General features: G+C 41.3%; 1 protein-coding gene across 6 annotated transcripts in view; it reads left to right on the forward strand.

Moving 5' to 3' along the window:
- The first annotated feature begins 251 nt into the window (after positions 1-251).
- Positions 252-22,012, forward strand: part of p4ha1 (prolyl 4-hydroxylase subunit alpha 1) — a 69,655-nt gene continuing 47,894 nt past the window's right edge. For 4 of the 6 annotated variants that reach the window (XM_033012466.1, XM_033012469.1, XM_033012470.1 and 1 more), the window contains exon 1: positions 17,488-17,634. The gene's annotated coding sequence lies outside the window, so the exon portion shown is untranslated. Of the gene's footprint in view, positions 397-4,268; positions 4,350-5,454; positions 5,457-17,487; positions 17,635-22,012 lie in introns of those variants that run through there. The other 2 variants (XM_033012468.1, XM_033012467.1) reach the window with 2 other exon arrangements.

Raw genomic sequence — 22,012 nt, forward strand, 5'->3', positions numbered from 1 at the left:
CACCGGCCGGAGGACCAACAGCGCAGCCGGGGCGGTCAGCCAGATGCAGCGCCACCCACCGGCCGGAGGACCAACAGCGCAGCCGGCGCGGTCAGCCAAATGCAGCGCCCCCACACCGGTGGGAGGACCGGAGGACCTCGCAGCGCTGGCGGCGATCGGCGGTGTGTGAGGAACTGCACGTCTCTCACCGAGAGGGAAGATGAAGCAAAGCGAGTCTAGACGGCGAGCCTGAGGGGGCGGTGAAGGAGGGCGGTGAAGGCCCGCCTCTGGGTAGTGGAATGACAGCCAAGAAGTCTCACTTTTCCCTCAGCGAGCGTAGTTGTTTGTGTGAAAACTAGAAGAAGTCCTAGTTAGGGAGAAGGATTGAGCCGCGCTGTCCGCACAGGCAAGGCCTAGGTACGATTTACTGGAACTTTCTAACCGGCATATTACACATAATTATCCAAGTATTTCACTCAGTGCAAATGTTTAAACAGTCGTGTCAATATTTATACAACTTTTAAATTCCGCTTCATTTCTTTTGCAAGTCCATACTAATTGGAAGTTTTCGTTCCTGCTATATATAATAAGTGTGTGTGTAGGAAATAACCCAGTGGAGTTGCCAGATTACACACAGCAAGATCATATAATCAGACAACCGGCGAATCTATTCTTGATGGCTGATTGAGGGAAAGATGTTGATCGGGGTATTCTCTTCATCGTATCCTGGGGTGTTTTAAAGCACGCGTTAAATGCAAATTTGAACTTCTGAAAAGTTAAAAGTTGTTTGACTTTTCAAATAACAAGGTATCCTGAATAAAGCTAGGCTGGTCACTTACTTTATAGATAAATCGCATGAACCAAAAGGCTCCTGACCTAGACAAACAGAAGCGTGCATCCAAATTTTAAAAAAAAGAAAGAAAAATACTGAAATTTATATATTATGCTAATTCGTCTTTTTATTGAGAATCTCTCAAAGTCTTTAAAAGCCAGGGGGCCATTTTTGTAGTGTAGTCACTGCCATGGTGAGAAACGGCAATAATTTCACCCAAAGCTGATTCTTGGTTTCTTGCCCTCCAAAATATTCCAAATGGAATTTAAACTGGAGGTGGTGAAGGGAGGGCTTAAGCCAGAAAGGGTTATTGGGAAGAAAGAGCTACTTTAAATGTAGTTGCATCTGGTTGGGTAACCATAGCAGGGTGGAGATTATTCCATGCTTTAATTGTGCGGGGGAAGGACAAATTGCTGTACACATCTGTCTTTGTAGCTGGGATCACAAATTGCATCGAATGCCCTCGTCTGCTCCTAATTGGTTTGGGTTTGGTGTAGGTCTTGTAATCTATGTCGAGCTGACCAACGAACATTCCCTCGTACACCAATGAAATAACCATCTGATAATCTGTCTTTAAAACTATCTATTCGATTTAATTATTGGCTTGGGCAATGGGGGAAAGCACCCCACCAGTTCACTGTCCATCTGAGAGAAAAGATTGAACACTTCCTCTGAAAAATGGTACATCTGATAATGCAGGACATCCTCAATATGTTGCTTTCCCTCTCTCTGTCCCTCCCCCACCCTAGTTTTCCTACTGTCCTCCTGATTAATTTTACAGTTTGTATGCCTCGTTGTTAGCTTCCCCTCATCCAACAATTTCCTTGACCATTGGCTGCTTTGATCTGTCCTTTTCACACCTCGCATGTTCTTTGTACCCTTCCATATCACGTTTCCCTCTACCATGACTCTTAGTCTGAAAAAGGGTCTCGACCCGAAACGTCACTCATTCCTTCTCTCCAGAGATGCTGCTTGTCCCGCTGAGTTACTCCAGCATTTTGTGTCTATCTTCGGTTTAAACCACCATCTGCAGTTCCTTCCGACACATGTTGTATATGAGTGTCAGTTTATAATCTTTGGATTCCATGGTGCTGCTTGACAGCGCCAGCGACCCAGGTTCGATCCTGACCACAGGTGCCTACTGTGCGGAGTTTGTACGTTCTCCCTGAGACCTGTGGGTTTCCTCCAGGTACTACAGTTTCCTCCCACCTCGGTTTACTACAAAGGTGTACAGGTTTGTAGGTTAATTGACTTTGGTAAAATTGTCCTTGGTGTGTGTAGGATAGTGTTAGTGTGTGGGGTTCGCTGATTGGGGTTGATTCGGTGGGCCGAAGGGCCTGTATTTCGAACCTAACCAAAACCATTTAACTTATGGTAATACAATGTGGAGAATTGTATTAATGTGTCATGCTAATCAAATGATACTGCTCTTCAGTCACTTGGCTATATGACTTTTTACAGATGAAAAAATAAAATTTAAGCCTATAAATTTTAAGCCTAGAATGTTTTATTTCTGATTAATCCTGTTTGCTTTTTTCCACTGTGGCAGAGAAAGGTATAACATTTGGCTTAATTGTCCATATTCAGGGCCAAAATTTACTTTTTTTTCCTTGCCTCTCTTGAACTAACTGTGGATGTTGATTAAGAAATGGGTCATCTCTTTTTTTAATCAGATTTTAGTAGAGACAGGTCTTGGTCCTTGTAGTGAGTTCCAGGTAGATAGTCAAGTAGCAATATTTCTACCAGGTAGATAGTTAAGTAGCAATGTATTTCAACGTTGAATACGTGCCAGCATTCTTGGTGCTTTGTGCACGTAACAAATAGGCTCTGCAAAAATGAATCGTGGAAGTGTGTCCCAATTGTGGCCTGGATTTTTGTTTAAAAAGAAGCAAATAAAAGTTTACAAAAATATTCAGCACTTTTTTCCCCAATCACAAAATACTGTAAAATTAATTAGAAATCCCACTGATTAAAATTCCTATTTTATTTTTAAATCTTGTGAAGGCTCAACTTATTACTCCCAACCTCATCTTCCCTTAGACATAAAGCACAGAAACAACATCTATGGAGAGAAGGAATAGGCGGCGTTTCGGGTCGAGACCCTTTGAGTCACGACCCGAAACGTTGCCTATTCCTTCTCTCCATAGATGCTGCCTCACCTGCTGAGTTTCTCCAGCATTTTTTGTCTATCTTCAATTATTCCAGCATCTGTAGTTCTTTCTTAAACAAGCAGAGAAACACGTCAGGTTGTCCAACAGGACTGTGCTGGTGATGAATCACATGAGTTTCCTTCCGCTTAATCTCAACCACCCTACATAATATTGTTTTCATAGTCATAGAGTCTTACAGCGTGGAAGCAGGCCCTTCGGCCCAACTTGCCCAAACCGGTCAATATGTCCCATTTACACTAGTCCCACCTACCTGCATTTGGCCCATATATCTCTAAACCTGTCCTTTCCATGTACCTGTCTAAATGTTTCTTGAAAGTTGTGATAGTACCTGCTTCCACTACCTCCTCCGGCAGCTTGTTCTGTACACCTACCATCTTTTTTCATGAAAAAGTTACACCTCAGGTTCCTATTAAATCTTTCCCCCATCACCTTAAACCTATGTCCTCTGGTTCTCGATTCTCCTATTTTGGCAAAACACACTGTGTATCTACCTGATCTGTTCCTCTAGTGATTTTGTACATGATGTACATTTTGTCATGATTTTCTCTCGTACTTATCTGGTTTCAGTGGCATTTATTCTTCTAGTATCATCCACTTTTCTGTGGTAACAAAGGTTGCAAGGTGCAATTATCACATTGCCAATCAAGCAGGTTCGTATCTGCAGTTGTGAGAATGGGAAAAGTAAGAGGTGAACAAATTTATTCCGAGACGAGTATCCCATCAGATTGACCCTCTGGCAAACAACTGAGTGAAACATCATGGGAGATTGGTCAGAAGAATAAATGATGCATTGATTTTGCCTGGTTTTATGAGACTGTACAGAGCTTCTCTGGGGGAAAATGCATAGGTACAGAATCAACCCATTCCTAACCTGAAACCTATTCAGGGAGGCCTAACGTTAGAGGCCATCTATGTGTCCTGAAGCTGAGGGAGATTGGCCTTACCTATGCTTGAATTAATTATTTTCTGGTAGGGTTTGGTTTGTTTTAATTTATTGGGCCTCAGGACTAAGAAAGGGTTACTTTAATGCCATTCATTTGGCGATAGCTTTTAAATGAAAATTCTAGAGTTACTATTGACAGTGTGAAATATTTAAAACCAAAGAATTGAAAACATTTCCCTTACGTGCCCCACAAAAGTTAAATACATAAAAGGAAACTCCTGCTGTTCAGCCAGTCTGCCAAGAAAGCTAAGACATAACCCAATTAATAAGCTGGTAATAGGATTTTCCTTAACTTTTACAAGGCAATAATCTAATGTTGCAATAATCTCTCCATATAAACAAGATTCTACATTTGCACTCGACTTATCCCAAGCTCCAAGGAGGTTTCCAAATATATTTTGGAAGGTGGAGAAGATATTTAAAAGTATAAGTATAAGTGCGTTCTTGGGTAGTAGTCATGGAATATTAAGAGATCATTTTACAACGTAGAGACTTTCCTTCTTTAAGTAAAATCTATCTCTTTACAATTTTGGAATAAATCCCAGAAAATATATTTGGCCTCATCCTCTTCCTAAATTAACGACTCGAGCAAGCCGAGACTATAGAATATTATGGCCCAACCTTGTCTCACGGAGCTTCTTAACAATTAGATATTTCCCAAATGCACAGTGTTTCACAGTTGTATATTGTTTTGCTTCCCCACTAGTTAGCAAATGTAATTAAAAACACGATAGATGAGGCCAGCTTTATTTTATTTATGGTTGTATCGTGTGATTTGAAAGTACCCATCATGTGCTGGAATACTAATGATGAAATGTCATCATGGATTTACAACCAATTAGTCATGTTTGGGACAATGACCCATCATTTATTTATTTTCCTCTGTACGACACAATTTGAGATTTGTAATAGAAAAAATCACATGTGGTTAAAGAGCACACTGTCAGATTTCATTTGACATTTTTATACATTTTGGTTTCACCATGTAGAAATTACAGCTGGGTGCTTGTCTGTACAGCGTTTGTACATTCTCCCCGTGACCTGCATGGGTTTTCTCCGAGAACGTTGGTTTCCTCCCACACTCCAAAGACATTGGTTAATTGGCTTGGTATAAATGTAGAATGATGTCCCAAGGATAGTGTTAATGTGCAGGGATCGCTGGTCTAGGTAGGCCGAAGGACTTGTTTTTGCACTGTATCTCTAAAGTAAACTAAACTAAAATCACTGTTATCATTATGTTACCGGCAACAGTGGGCCATGTCACCCTGGGCTCATCACCCTGCCCAGAAGTCTACACTCATCTGAGCCAGAGTCCAGAGACAGTGGATGGCCACAGATACTGCCAGCAGCAGCGAGTCTGGAGCAAGTCTCATTTACCTATTACCCACCTATTACTTGCTGATCAATATCGGCTCCAGAAATATCATCACCTGAGATTTAAAGATTCTTCTTCTCAGGTGTAAATCCAGAAGAGAGATTCCTTCTCCTTTGGTTTAAAAATATTATTTTCTTTTATTACACTCTGCAAGATGTCCTGCGATATTTCACTGCACCTCAAACGCAGGTTGTTGATACTCTGAATGATTTTGAATTTCGGGTGGGTATCCAAGTGGATGGATCTTGCCTTATTCACTGGAAGTGGCTTATGATTGATGGGTACCGTGAGTGATGCAATGTTTTATTTGTACCAAACTAAACATTTCAATTCAAGGTCAGGTTATAGTGCTCCCTAAAATCATTGCGTCGATCTCATCAATCAGCTCAAGTGAAATAGTACGTTCTTTTATACAATGCTGGAAACTTTCCATGGCTAGCGGGTAACACATTATTCAGGATAGTAACTGATTTGTTATTAATAATTTGAGGTCAGGATATCTTGATTTCCCCCAAAAATGTCAAATCTTACTTATTGGATCGTACACCTACTTGCAATGTACATACATTTTATGTGTCATTTCTTAACCGTTTTCTTGGGTAGACCCACGGCACTCTGTAATATTTGGTCACATAACCTGAAACGTTAGTAATGTTTCTGGAATATTACATAAATATACAGTAACACAATTTATGTTCCACAATATCAGGTATTGACCAAAAATACAGTATGCCTGTGTGCTTTATGGGAACCAAGGCTCTGAAAATATACAAAACTGGGAGAATAGTGACCAGGAGAGAGAGAGAAAGCAAGAGATTATCGACAGAGCTGTGGCTTCGCAATATTGGGGTAAAATGGAGGCTCGGAAGGGAAATACTGGCGATCAGGAGTTGTGTATTTACACAGAGCATGGGTCTAGTTTGGTTGAACAACAGGGACTAGCTGCCAGGAAATGTTTTAAAGTTTATAGTTGCCCAGTTAAGAGGTATCCTGTTGTAAGTGTAATAGGCAGTCTATGATCAAAGTCGCTAGAGTAGGGGTGGCCGACATCTGCTGTTTTAGAGTGTCAAACGCTGTCTGTTGTTGCTCATGCCACGTCCAAGCAGAGTCTTTGTGTGTTGGATGGTGCAATGGGGTTGATATTTCGCTGAAATCTGGAATGAATTGGCTCAAATAGTTCGCCATGCCAAGGAACCTCGGCAAGCTGGGCACATCCGTGGGTGCTAGAAGTTCATTAATAGCACTGATTTTCGCTGGATCAGTTTTCATGCCGTCCAGTTTAAAGTGAATTTCCTTCACACCCAAAATTGGTGTACCCTGTTGTAAATTCTAAAATTAAGTTTAATCATATAAAATGTCATTCAAAATGATGTTTATGTTACATAAAAATTGTGGCGAAAAGCTAACTGATACAGTGACCAGACAGAAAAGGAATGAGACATGAAGTGAGGTTTACTCAGGCCAGAGGGGAAAAGGAATGCAAAACGTAGTGTTAGATCAAAGAGGATGATGCTGTTTCTACCGTTTACCTGGTGGGATTTTATTCTGCAGTGAAATAACTTTATAGAAACAAGGAACTGCAGATGTTGGTTTATCACAAAAAAAGCACGAAGGGCTGCAGTTCATTGTATCTATAAAGTTATTTCACTGCATACAAAAGATGCCCTAATTGTCAGATCTTCACCTGGATCCGAATATAATAAACACGCTTCAAGGACACTGAACATAAACACTTTGATTTATTCGTCCACTATTCCTTTTCCCATGTGTCCTCCTGGCTCCTCAATTTGGTAGTCTTGAGTCTGATCCCCCACAGTCTCAACTTCAGTTTGCAGTGTCCTTGGACTATCACAACGGTGATCCTTTTTCACATACAATGTTTTTCTATCATATTTGACTCCTTCTGGCGACTGGACCGTAACCATATTCCCTTGTCTGGACACCACTGTGTATGGTTGTGGAAAGAAGGGTGTGTCCATTTTGCTTGGACTTTCTCTCCCCGCTAGCACCTCATCTCACATCTGATGGTCTAGCACATTGTCTCCTGAATGCATAGAGATTGATGCCCCTTTCTTTTCTGCATCATGATCTCTCACTTCTTGATCATTTACCATTTCACTAATCCATGGTATCTTAGTCTGGATTTCCCTTCCAAACAACAATTGTGTCAGACTCTTCCTCGTTGTGCTGTGTGGTGCAACCTCTATATGCTGCCACATATGATAAGAGCATCTCCTTCCAATCTTTGCCTTCTGCTTGGGCAATTCTCAACCTCTCCTCTGGAGATTGGTTCTGACGTTCCACTTGTCCATTAACTTGCGGCCACTTTGGTGTAACTTTGTGATGGTACACACCTGTGCTCTTATTGTAGCCGGCAAACCTCTGAGAAATGAACTGAGGCCCATTGTCTGAATATAATGCCACTGGTAGACCGTGTCTTGCAAAGATTTCCATCAAAACTGCTACAATCTTTTCCGATGTTGTAGACTTCATTATTGCATACACATAATATCTGCTGTAGTAATCAATCACAACTCATATTGATTCTCCTGATTGAAGTGGACTAAGAAATTCTACAGCAGCATCTTCCCATGGACCTGTCGGTAACAATGTGCTTGCTATTTGCTCAGGTGGTATGGGTCTGCTTACCATCTGACATCCATGGCATGACCTCGCATGTCGTTCTACATCTTTTTCCATCCTTGGCCACCATACTTTTGTACGAAGATTTTGTTTGGTTCCAACAACTCCTAAATGTCCTTCGTGAGCCAACAATCATCCTTGATCTCAGCTTTGTTGGCACTACATGAAGAACATAGGTGTGTTCCACCACAAAGTTACACAAGATCCCATCCTCGTTGCCAATGTCAGATCCTTGCCTTGATACCAATGCAATAAACACGCTTCAAGGTCACGGAACATAAACGCATTGGTTTATTTGTCTGCCATTCCTTTTCCCTGGCAACATGTGTCCTCGAACCTTTCTGACTATAGTAACACGTGATACATTTAAACATGTTAAGGGCCTGTCCCACTGTACGAGTTAATTCAAGAGTTCTCCCGAGTTTCCCCTGAATCGAATTCGGAGAATTACGGTAATAGCCGCTCGTAGGTACTCGGGGCTCTTGTGGACATTTTTCAACATGTTGAAAAATCTTCACAAGCTTACCGCGTATCCCGAGTACCTGCCGTTGGCGTTACGAGCCGCTAAGCGATGTCCCGAGCTCCGACGTACCCGCTACATACTTACCACGAGTTTGATTTTTTTTTTAAACTCGGGAGAGCTCTTGAATTACCTCGTACAGTGGGACAGGCCCTTTACACTGACACAAATCACTTTGCCATATAATAGATCCCCTAGTCACTTTGCCATACAAAAGATCCCCTAGTCAAGCCAGGCAGTAATTTACTTTCTGGCCTGGTGTGAAAACATAGCTAGGTCGGGGAAATTTACTCCAACAGCACTTCTCCCAACATTTATATACTACCAGAATACCTCTAAATGCTGCTTTTAATAAGTCACATGATACATTAACCTTATTCAGTAAAGACCGACTTGGGTAACTCTGTGTTTAAATGTCATTTGCTTAATTTGTAGTTGGCAGCAGAGGTTTTTAATTTCACATTGCAGATAAGAATAATTCATCAATCATTGGTGTTTTGCATTTATTATAACGACATTTGGAATGTCACAATGTACCATTTTTAATATATTTGCTAGTTAAGATTAAAATAGCATCATGCCCAGAACAACCATGAAATTGTAATTGTTCTTAGACGGGGTGGTTCTTATAAAATGTAAGTCGAATTAGCCAGTTTGTTACTGATTCTACACAGCCTTGTAATTTGATTAAGGATGATACTGAACTTTTTTCCAAAAATATGTATGTATCCAAAGGATTGAATAGCAAACAATTAACAATTCTTTGGAAAGATTTAACAATGTTGTGATGAGTAACATGTTTATCTTGTTTTATTTGGCTTTTAATACCTACATTATGAGGATTCTGAGCATTTTCCTGTTACTGATATTGGCATAACTGATCCTGAAGTAAGGTTGGAGCTTCATTTGTGTATATTATGTACACTGTACATTAAGCTTTTGGTGAACTGCTCAAAATATTTATGAATTCTTCATAAGCATACCTCATAAGTTCTTGCTGTAATCTCCTGAAGGATTCTGGAAACAATACAATACCTTTTATTGTCATTTGAACCTCACATGAGGTTCAAACGAAATTTGGTTTCTGCAGCCATACAAAAAAAGAACCAAGACTCACACCAACACAATGCAATTCACATAAACATAAACGGCCATCTGTTCTGGCACTTTCCATAAATGTATCTGTTTCTAACAATATATTTTAGTGTGTGGTCCATATTCTTGACCTAATATAACTGGAACTTATGCATGTTAATTTTAGACATTTTAACTCGCTCAGAAATTGCAAACAGGAGAATATTTCTTATCACATCCTTTATGGCTTTAAATATCTTTTATCTTAGAATTTGTTTATCAAGAAGAGCATTGCAAAACATTTGGCGGATTGCTTTAAGTAAAAAACAAACAATGTTTGCCTATTACAAATTATTTGTGGTACCATTTCTTTTTATCATATCTTTAAATAGAATCAAAGTAAAATGAGTGTTGCAATAATAATAAAATTTCAGTTTGCTTTCTCTCCCTGCCTCTTTTCCTACCTCCCCTCTTGTTATCTTGGGAATGTGGTAACGTTGCCTGCCACATAGCTGCTAACTAGAAAGCTGCAGGAATTTGATGCAATGAGGGTGAAAATACAGCTGTATGTTCAAATAAGGATAATTCATGGTGAGGCTATTTTGCATCTAATTCTCTTTTATGTTAAATACTTGAGAGCACTCATACTGCTGTGTTGGAAAGCAATCACAGTGCCCTCCATAATGTTTGGGACAAAGACCCATCATGTATTTATGTGCCTCTGTACTCCACAATTTGAGATTTGTATAAACTTTGAGATATGTATAAACACGGCTGTAATTTCTACATGGTGAAACAAAATTGTATAAAAATACCCTTTAATAAAATCTGACAATGTGTACTTTAACCACGTGATTTTTTCTATTAGAAATCTCAAATTGTGGAGAGGCAAATAATTAAATGATGGGTCTTTGTCCCAAACATTATGGAGGGCACTGTATTTATTTGTTCTTATTAAACTCTACCTATCAGTGTTTGCCCACCCTACCTGCAGGATATTTCAAATCTCAGCACTGATAATAATTGCCTTCAAGTCCTATACTTGTCTAAATTGCTTTCTGCTTACCTGTTCATTCTAATTTAACATTGAACTGCTGCCGTCAGCTTTTACTCTGATAATATGCATCAGGAATGTGCATGTTTCAGAATTAAAATAATTAATATTTGAAAGTGCAAATGTTCATGTGCAGAATTCTAAATGGCCCAATTTGACAGGGCTTGCCTGCACTTGCCTGGAGGCTAGATTGTTTGATACCCACGCCAAGATGATGCACCTTCAAGTCACGTTCAAGTGAGTTTATTATCATGTGTCCCTGTATAGGACAATGAAATTCTTGCTTTGCTTAAGCACACAGAAAATAGTAGGCATTTACTACAAAACAGGTAAATGTGTCCATATACCATGATATAAATATATACACACATGAATAAATAAACTGGTAAAGTGCAAATAACAGAAAGTGGTTATTAATAATCAGAGTTTTGTCCCAGCCGGGTTTAATAGCCTGATGGCTGTGGGGAAGTAGCTATTCCTGAACCTGGTTGTTGCAGTCTTCAGGCTCCTGTACCTTCTACCTGAAGGTAGCAGGGAGATGAGTGTGTGGCCAGGATGGTGTGGGTCTTTGATGATACTGCCAGCCTTTTTGAGGCAGCGACTGCAATAAATCCCCTCGATGGAAGGAAGGTCAGAGCCGATGATGGACTGGGCAGTGTTTACTACTTTTTGTAGTCTTTTCCTCTCCAGGGCGCTCAAATTGCCGAATCAAGCCACGATGCAACCGGTCAGTATGCTCTCGACTGTGCACCTGTAGAAGTTAGAGAGAATTGCAAAAAGTACTGAAATTACTGACCGCAGGGATAACAGCATTTGCCCGTACAGTGGACGACAGGGACATGTCCCAGGACCAACAAGATGCACTGGCACTATTCTGCAACACCCAGCATGAAATAAATAACATCAGGAAAAGTGCCATTCAACCCACACTGAACCCAAAATTCGCAGGGACTGTGCAAACCTGGGACCACAAAACCACCCATACTCTTGTTCGGAGGCAACCTATCGAAGCAGGTAAAAGAGCTGGATGAGGAAGCCAAAACCTTGGGATTAATAAAAGGAACACCAACAAAAACCCACTACAGCCAAAGACAGCATCCCTACGCACCCACCAGCAGAACTGGTGAAAGCTCGAAGGCACGGTATTTCAAACATGAGTCTTTTTTAGGCCATGGCCCAGGCCGGCCTTCTTGGAAGATGCGGGGAACCCCAACGCCAACCAAACCGAAAAACCAGACACCAGCGCAACAACAACAGCGAAAACACTACAAAAAGAAGTAAACCTGCCACTGGTAACAATGGAGGTAGGTGGGTCTGGATCCCTAAAAAATATGGAGGTTGGGGGGAGACTACACTGGTTTTTGAATGCATGGAGCATATTAACAACCGATACTTACATCTTAAGCAGTATCCAGGGATATACAATAGAGTTTATACAGCCCTCCAGTTCAACATATACCGAACCGAGTGTTCGTGCTCTCTGATAAAGAAAAATCAGAGGCACAAGCTGAACTGGAGCGGCTTTACATAAAAGGTGTAATTGAGATAACTCAACACGAACCATTAGAATTCGTGTTCAATATTTTTACCAAAATCAAAAAAGATGGTGGTTGTCGCATCATCATCGATCTGACAAAATTGAATACATTTGTACAATATATTCACTTTAAAATGGAAACCTTTGTTACTGCTAAACAATTAATTTACAAAGGTTACTTCATGGCCAGCATCGATTTAAAAGATGCTTACTATACAGTGCCTATACGAGGTGACCACAGATGTTACTTAAAATTCAACTGGATCGGACAACTCTGTCATAGAAACATAGAAACATAGAAATTAGGTGCAGGAGTAGGCCATTCGGCCCTTCGAGCCTGCACCGCCATTCAATAGGATCATGGCTGATCATCCAACTCAGTATCCCGTACCTGCCTTCTCTCCATACCCTCTGATCCCCTTAGCCACAAGGGCCACATCTAACTCCCTCTTAAATATAGCCAATGAACTGGCCTCGACTACCCTCTGTGGCAGGGAGTTCCAGAGATTCACCACTCTCTGTGTGAAAAAAGTTCTTCTCATCTCGGTTTTAAAGGATTTCCCCCTTATCCTTAAGCTGTGACCCCTTGTCCTGGACTTCCCCAACATCGGGAGCAATCTTCCTGCATCTAGCCTGTCCAACCCCTTAAGAATTTTGTAAGTTTCTATAAGATCCCCTCTCAATCTCCTAAATTCTAGAGAGTATAAACCAAGTCTATCCAGTCTTTCTTCATAAGACAGTCCTGACATCCCAGGAATCAGTCTGGTGAACCTTCTCTGCACTCCCTCTATGGCAATAATGTCCTTCCTCAGATTTGGAGACCAAAACTGTACGCAATACTCCAGGTGTGGTCTCACCAAGACCCTGTACAACTGCAGTAGAACCTCCCTGCTCCTATACTCAAATCCTTTTGCTATGAAAGCTAACATACCATTCGCTTTCTTCACTGCCTGCTGCACCTGCATGCCCACTTTCAATGACTGGTGTACCATGACCCCCAGGTCTCGCTACATCTCCCCTTTTCCTAGTCGGCCACCAGTACCCAGTGCTGTCAGTATAAAGCACTGCCAAATGGGCTATCATCAGCCCCCAGGCTGTTCACAAAAATGTTAAAACCAGCCCTAGCATTTCTACGGAAATGTAAACACATGGTTATGGCATATTTAGATGACATACTCATTGTGGGCAAAACTTTGGAATTAGCCATACAAACTGTAACAGCCACAAAACAGCTATTTGAAAAACTGGGATTTATCATCCATCCAGTTAAATCTAAACTAACGCCGTCCACCACTATGGACTATTTGGGGTTCACCATTGACTCAGTTCACATGACGGTGACACTACCTAAGGGAAAGGCTAGTGATTTAATAGAGGCTTGCAATAACCTCATTGACATCAGCAAACCATCCATCAGATTGGTAGCAAAAGTAATTGGTAAAATGGTGGCTGCTTTCCCAGCCACACAATTTGGACCTCTACATTACCAAAACTTACAGAGAGCAAAAATACAAGCGCTCAAAATTAATGCAGGTCACTTTGACAGACCTATGAGACTACCAATCCAAGCCAAAACGGAACTAATATGGTGGATAGACAACATCTGGCTTTGTTCAAACCCAATCATTGTCAGTAACCCTTCCATGGTACTACAAACTGATGCCAGTGCACTTGGGTGGGGAGCCACCAATACCATCACCAGCTGTGGAGGGAGATGGACTGCACAGGAGGCATCTTTCTTACTCACACTGGGCATAAACTACTTGGAAATGTTGGGTGCATTCCATGGCCTAAAGTCATATTGTAGTGGGTCATATCACCAGCATGTTCGACTACAAATAGACAAACCACCGTGGTAGCATACATTAACCACATGGGTGGAAACAAATTGATATCATGTGACAATCTGGCTAATTCAATTTGGCAATGGTGCATCCAAAGAGATATTTGGATATCAGCCACTTACCTACCAGGGAGACTACATTTAGTGGCAGACACCAGGTCACGCAAATTGAATGAAAACACCGAATGGATGTTGAACAAAATAGTATTTGCTGATATTACAGCAAAATATGGAACACCAGATATCAATCTATTTGCATCCAGACTAAACAACCAGATACCAAACTATGTTTCATGGGAACCAGACCCTGGGACAGCAGCGACAGATGCATTTTCGCTGCATTGGGGGAAATTGTTTATTTACGCATTCCCTCCTTTCTGCCTCATCAGTCGGGTATTAAGGAAAATACAACAAGACTCTGCGTCTGGTATTTTGGTAGTACCCGATTGGCCTACACAACCATGGTCCCCAGTGGTACAAAACATGGTGTTAGAACCATGTATTACCATCCCATATAGACCAGACTTATTGCTACATCCCGTAACAGGGGATAGCCACCCATGCCATAAATATTTGAACCTATTAATTTGTAGAGTTTAAAAACACCACTTCTACAACTTGGACTAACGGACCGAACAGCGAACATGATCTCGGCGGCCCAAAGACAATCGACTAAAAAACAGTATCTGGTCTACATCAGGAAGTGGGAAATGTACTGCCATAAAAACAACATCACCAACAGAAACATGAACATCCCGTCTGTTCTGGAATATCTGGCAGGCCTCCACTATGATGAGGGGCTCAGTTACAGTGCCATCAACAGCGCCAGAAGTGCTCTGTCGACTTACCTATGGTAAGGGACAGAGCGTTACTCTGTAGGGACTCACCCACTGGTAACAAAGCTCATGAGGGGAATTTTTAATACTAATCCCCCAAAAACCAGGTACTCCCAAATTTGGGATGTAAGCATTGTCCTGAAGACGCTCAGAAACTGGTCTCCAGCATCAGCTCTGTCCCTACACAGACTGACTTTAAAAACAGGCATGTTAATGGCATTGGTCACGGCACAGAGGGTACAGTCACTGCATAAACTTAGACTGGACAACATGACTTCCTCACCTGACAATATTACGTTCCACATCTACGAGCTAGTAAAGCAGAACAGACAGGGATCAGCAGGCCTCAATATACTATTTAGGTCATACCCTACAGATGACCGTCTCTGTATAGTTAGACACCTGTCATTATACATAGAGAAAACAAAAATCCTAAGAGGCAATGAGAAGGGACTTCTGATCAGCCACAAGCAACCTCACAAAAGAGTGACGGTCCAGACCATCTCGAGATGGCTGAAACAGGTGCTTACACAGGCTGGGGTGGATACTAACATTTTTAAATCTCATTCCACCAGGGCTGCAGCTACATCGGCAGCAATACAATTGGACGTGCCCATGGACCAAGTCCTCGAAGCAGCAGGATGGTCAGGGGAAAGAACATTCCAATTATTTTACAATAAACCAGTAATGAAATCTGGAACATTTGCAGAAATTTTTTAAAATTCTGTAAATTAATTCAAACCCATAAAAGGGTTATAATTTGTGTTAATAAATTTTATGATTTCAATGTCGAATTCGTGTCCAAATTATGTTAACACTATTCCTCCTACAGTCAAGGCAGACGTGATGCATGGACTCGTTCCACGGCATGAAATCACAAAGCTTTAAAATCTTCACGTAGTCACTCACGTGACTCCGAAGTAAAATAGTAAGATTAAATGAGAACTTACCAGTTTGAAGTTTGATCTGTATTTTATGAGGAGTTACGATGAGGGATTACGTGCCCTCCGCTCCCACCCTTGATCATATACTTAACTGGTATCTCTTCTCTAATCTTACTATGTTTAGTCATTACAGTTGTCTGTGATTTCACACCGCTGCTTTGAAGAATGACACGCATGCGTCCTGGTGGGGTTCTTCACGTAATCCCTCATCGTAACTCCTCATAAAATACAGATCAAACTTCAAACTGGTAAGTTCTCGTTTAATCTTACTATTTCTGATGATTGCCCTTCCTGACAACACTTGAGACGGGTCTCAAATACTTTTGCATAATCACCACACACTAGATTATATGGCTGCTGCAATTGTGGAGCTGACTTCCATGCTTTTGTTGCCTTCCTGAATTTCACCAAATGCCACCACACTCAAAAGGTGACATTATTGTGTCAAGAAACCTTGACTTTGGAGATCTCTTCAATCACAATCTCACATCCATTTTACTTTTTGTCTTGTCTCCCCAAACTCTTGATTGTAAGATAACAGTTGATTATTAAGACTCCTCTACTGACCCTCATTTAAAGACTTGTGCGGGTCCGTGCCATTGATGCTGCAAACAGCAATGAGATTTAATCGCCAGAGTTGAGAGGGGAATAACTCCTATGATGAGGATTATCCAAACAGCCAGAACTATTTTAACAGTCACATCTGAAAGTATGACCACCAACTTGGTTAGTTTTACATTGGCTTGCTAGCTTGAGTAAGGTGCTCAACTCCCATTCTGACAAGTAGGTCTTGACCCGAAACGTCACCCATTCCTTCTCTCCAGAGATGCTGCCTGTCCCGCTGAGTTACTCCAGCATTTTGAGTATCTTCAGTGTTACCCAGCATCTGCAGTTCCTTCCTCCACATTAAATCTTCTAATTTGGGGCAGAGCTGTTGGACTATGGTAGTATAGTGGCTAAATTGATGGATTAGTTTTAAAGAACTCAGGTCTAATTGGTCCGTAGCGGTCCTTCCATAAGCTAGGTTACAATCCCAATTTTCCAACCTTCCTCATTGTAGAATTGAGCTTTTTCTCTGGAATTGTTGCAGTACAATGCTGAGAACTATATTTTGCACTCTGATATTTTACTCAACATTTGCATTTGAGTTTGATTTGATTGGATTCATGTATAGTATTATCTGATAAGATTGGATAGCATCCAAACAAAAAGCTTTTCATATACATGTGTCAATAATAAACTTTAACTTAATATAGAGATATTTTCAAATCCCACTGCTGTAGATGGAAAATGTAGATTATTATTGAATATGGCATAAAGCTGTGAAATTGTCAGCTTGGTGTTAACGAGTGTTGCACTCTTTACCTATTTATGTAACTCCAGGCCCATAGTATGGTTGACTCTTAATTGCCCATCTGATCAAGCAAATTGTTCAAGGTGGATTAAGAATAGCATTCTATTTTCAGCTTCCTTTTCAAATTATCCAGCATTGAAACATGTAATCATACAGAAGTTAAATATACCAGGCTCGTCAGACGAGCTCGGGTTGTTCTAACCACCCTGACACCCATTGTAGCACAGCCATGTATCTTGTTTCTGAAGTGTGGAGAACGGTTCAAATTTCAGAAGAGGTAGATGAGATTCTGTGAAGGACACGTCCTTTACGTGTTTGCATATCCAGAAATTACAGGACACTTTTTTTGTTTCTCCCGCCCACAGCGAGGATACTGTGTGAAAGGGTTAATTCCTGGACGGAGAGAGTAACTCCCTCCTCCAGACTCATGCAGAGGCTCAGTGTGAGCTGTAAGTGAGTGCTCCATCCCTGCTCGCCTCTCATTCCCTCGGCACCCTCTCCGCAGCGCCACATCTCTGTCGCTCAGCAGGTAAATCTCGGGAAACATTTTCCACCACCCCTTCCTCTCCCTGCCCCCCCCAATCCCTCTCTTTCCATCCTTGTCCGCCCTCTCTCGAATTGATTCCCATTTAGAGCGCTATCTAAGTGTCCGTGGTTTCCTCGCGGTGCTTTGACTGGCCTGGGAGCGGCGTCAGTGTTTTTTTTAATATAAAGCATTTAACTTTTGGCGATGAGTTCTGGCGCTGTACGCAAAATCACTGTCTGTAACACCGCGTGTTCTATCACGGTCGTGCTAAATGTCCAATAACGCGCTCCATTAAGCAAAAAAAGGGTGATCGGAGTTAGGCGGTTTGCCTTTATCCTTGCTTCCAGGGAACTATTTTTCTTGATGTAATGAAAAGAGTTTGCAAACTTTAGTACCGTCTTATTACGACAGAGAAAAGGCGTCCGACTCCACGAGATATTTTATTGAAAGCAGTTGTAGTTTTAATGTAAACCAAACTAATTGTAACTTTTTCAAGGTATAACTTCAGCAACACTGGCCGTTTCTGTAACGTCGACCCCCCCCTCCCCGTTATGTATTTGCTGCTAGTTAGCACGGATCGTGTTGTGGGGTTGGGTGGGTGGGTGAAGGAGGAGGGAGAATACGTGGCAAGTCTCTCCCCCCATAAGTGTTCACGCCTTCTACCCCGAGCGATGCAAAAAACTGCACGTTCTCTGCGGAGTCCATTTGGAAGTCAAGTCCAGCCCTGCCGATTTCCACATCTGCAGAACCAAAAAAGTTCTTCACATTTTTCTGTCTCCCGGCATTAAGTTTGAGATGTTGAGAATTGATGAACTCTTAGTCATCCAAATGGAACCGAGCCACGTTTCATCAATACTTATTTTTGTAGCCCATTTTACCGTCTCAATAAAGAAATTATGAACAACTGGATCTAATTTTGTTACCTTGCCTTCCTGCAAAGTTTTGTAACTCGTGATTGTAACTCTTGGCTTGGATTTTATTTTACTTCCCGCTGTCCTGTAATGATAGCATCAATGCTGGGAAATAACTGCTAAATTGATTATGTACAAAAGTTAACATTGTCCTTTTTAAAGCAACTTAATACAAATAACAATTTCAGATTTACACTTTGTTTACGATACTTTGATCTAGTTAAATTACAGTACGTCTAATTTGTATGAAATATAATGTATAAACTGCTAACTTGAATAATTGAATTGGAGGAGCTAAGTTGATTCTGTAGCTTTTTTAATGAAAAAAATAAAACTGCCATTGTTGTACATGTTGTCTGAAAATGATTCAGAGACAGTTTCTTCCCAGCTGTTATCAGACAACTCAACTGTCTTTTCATCAGCTAGAGTGTGGTCCTGACCTCCCATCTACCTCATTGGAGACATTTGAACTATTTTTAATCGGATATTATTGGACTTGATCTTGCGTTGAATGTTATACCTTTTATCCCATATCCGTACTGTGGATGGCTCGATTATTTTTTAAGTATTATTATGTTGTGAGTGGACAACGTTCTGAAGTGCCTGGTCCACATTTTCTCAGTTGGATAACTGCACTGTTGGCATAAGTCAGTAGTCTAAGAAGCTGGCACTCTGACATTAAAAACCCACAGGTTGGATGTCAGAAGCAATTAATATAGAACTGTGAGAAGGATCCAGTTACATAGAGTTAACAAAAGTTCTTTCTGAGCCATGTAGACGGTACACATAATGTGCCTCTTTAAATTAACTAGTTTATTTACACAATGGAATTTCTTTCCCTCTACCGTGTACATTTCATTCCACCAGATATGAACCAATGTGTGTTTCATGACAGTGCATTCATGCAATTCTTAAACTTCTAGTGTGCTGGTTTTTGTTCAGATGTCCTCCTCCTTTTCTGTCCCCTTTCAATCAGTCAATCAATCAATCAATCAACCTTTATTGTCATCTTGCAAGCAACAGTTGTACAGTGCAAAATGAAAAGACGTTTCCCAGGGAATAGCGGAGCATCGCACATGAAATTTAAAACATTTCACACATAATACTAAAAACAATCCAGTCCCTGATGGAACAGTATAAATAGTTAAAAGCAGGTACAACACAACGTTAAAATACAATAAACCAATCATAAAATGTCCGGGGCAGCTGATTTGAGTGGCCAGTGCCAGTTATTAAAGTGTCCGTGCCAGCCGCAGAATCAAGTGACTGTGAGTACAGAGTGACTGTTTAGCAGCCTCACAGCCTGTGGTAGGAAGCTGTTTAGCAGTCTTGTAGTCTGGGCTTTGATGCTTCGATATCTCTTGCCTGATGGCAGGAGATCCAGGTGTATGTGGAGGGGGTGCAGTTTGTCCTTAGCAATTCTCTGAGCTTTTTTCAGACAGCGGCTCTGGAACAGTTCTTGTACCGAGGGTAGGGAGACGCCAATGATCCTCTCTGCTCCCCTCACTACCCTCTGCAGAGCCTTCCTGTCCGAGCAGTTGCAGGTGGAGTACCACGTATTTATGCAGTACGTGAGTACAGACTCCACCGTACCCCTGTAGAAAGTCCTGAGGATGTTGGTGGGGAGTGAGGCCTGTTTGACGGTCCCAGTGGTGTTCCTGGACCAGGTGAGGCTGTCTGTAATTTGCACACCGAGGAACTTTATGCTCTCCACGCTCTCCACTGTAGTGCCACTGATGTTGAGGTGTGTATGCTTTGGCTGCGCCCTCCTGAAGTCGACAACCATCTCCTTCGTTTTGTCGACATTTAATTCTAGATTATTTTTGCCGCACCAGTCCACTAGTTGTTTTACTTCCTCCCTGTACATTGATTCGTCATCTCCGCTGATGAGTCCCACCACTGTTGTGTCATCCGCGAATTTTATGATCTTATTGTCCCTGAATCTGAATCGTATCCCTTCCTCCGGTTTTACATTTCACTCTTTCCTTAACTGACCTTGCTGTCTCCTTTCCACGTCTAGTCTTTGTCACTCCACCCATCTGCCAATGACCCCCCCCTCCCCCAGCTGTATCCACCTATCACCAGTCTGAAGAAGGGTCTCGACCCGAAACGTCACCCATTCTTTCTCTCCAGAGATGCTGCCTGTCCCGCTGAGTTACTCCAGCATTTGGGTCTACCTTCACCTTTCACGTGCCAGGCTTAGTCATGTTCACCTCTTTTCCAGCTTTCTATTCGCCTCCACTCCCTCGCTCCTCCCAGTCTGAAGAAGGGTCTCGACCCACGACATCATCTATCCATTCCCTTCTGCAGATGCTGCCTGACCCGTTGAATTCCCCCAGAACTCTGTGTGTGATTACGTTTGGTAGCATCCTCAAAATTGAATCGCTAAATTGTGATCCAAGATGAGTCTGGCAGTTTAATGCAGTTCTGAGAACTTGTGATCTTTCAGATGAGATATTTTACCTGGATCATATCTGCTGGTTTGCATGGATATTAATGGTCCAAGAAGGACAACAGAGTTTTGTGTCTTGACCAGCAATGTTCCCTCAACCAATTTTAACAAAATTGGACACAAGTGCTGGGTCAGTGCTAAGTTACTCCAGCACTTTGTACCCTTTTCTGTTAACCAACATCTGCAGGTCTTTGAGTTTACATTACCAAAATCAAACTAGCTGGTTGTCACTTTATTGAAGCATCTTTCTTTGCTGGTTGGCTTCAAATTAATTTATTGTGTCTGAGCAACAAGTAAGATAATGCATCTGAATAACAATAGTGCTGTTTACCATGTCACAATATTTAATCTCTGCTGATTATTGTGGATGAAATGGTATGAATGCAGCTTTTCAAACAAAATTGATCTTCATTGAGATTACTGAAATTAATGTCAAATAATCTGACTGAGTTTATGTTTGAAGTCTTGCATCTTTTGTGTGGGAAAGGGGAAATACAACTTCCTTAGCTTAGCCCAGCTGAATAAAAGTATACCGATGTTGCTGATGTTCATCCAGGAAGTGTTTGGCTAGATGCCCTTTGCCCACACTGTATTAATTGGTTATTTTTTATGGACGGATCTTACCTTTATATGTGCCGCTAGCATGAATAAAATTTAACCCAGATGGAGCAGAAAGGTTACACTTGAGAGGATGTGGGAAGAACCTAGGATGAAAATAGAGGGAGAGAAATTCAAAGCATTTAATGATTGCTGAGTTGTCAGAATGAGATGTGAGGTGCGAAAGATGAAATAGTGGGGAATACCTTTAGGTCTACTTTGAAATGCAGATTGGAACTGTTAAATATGCAAGCAGCCAATCTTTCCACTGTGACAAAATAATAAACTATACTTGTAAGGGCTTTGGTTTGTTGTCGGTTGTGAAAGTGTTATATTGGCTCCAAATGGTTCATGTTCAATAGTAAAAACCAAAATGCAGTCTTGCAGTCCTAATCATCATTTTTAGTCAGAACAACAACAT

This window comes from Amblyraja radiata, chromosome 37 (assembly GCF_010909765.2).
Source record: "Amblyraja radiata isolate CabotCenter1 chromosome 37, sAmbRad1.1.pri, whole genome shotgun sequence".
NCBI lineage: Eukaryota > Metazoa > Chordata > Chondrichthyes > Rajiformes > Rajidae > Amblyraja > Amblyraja radiata.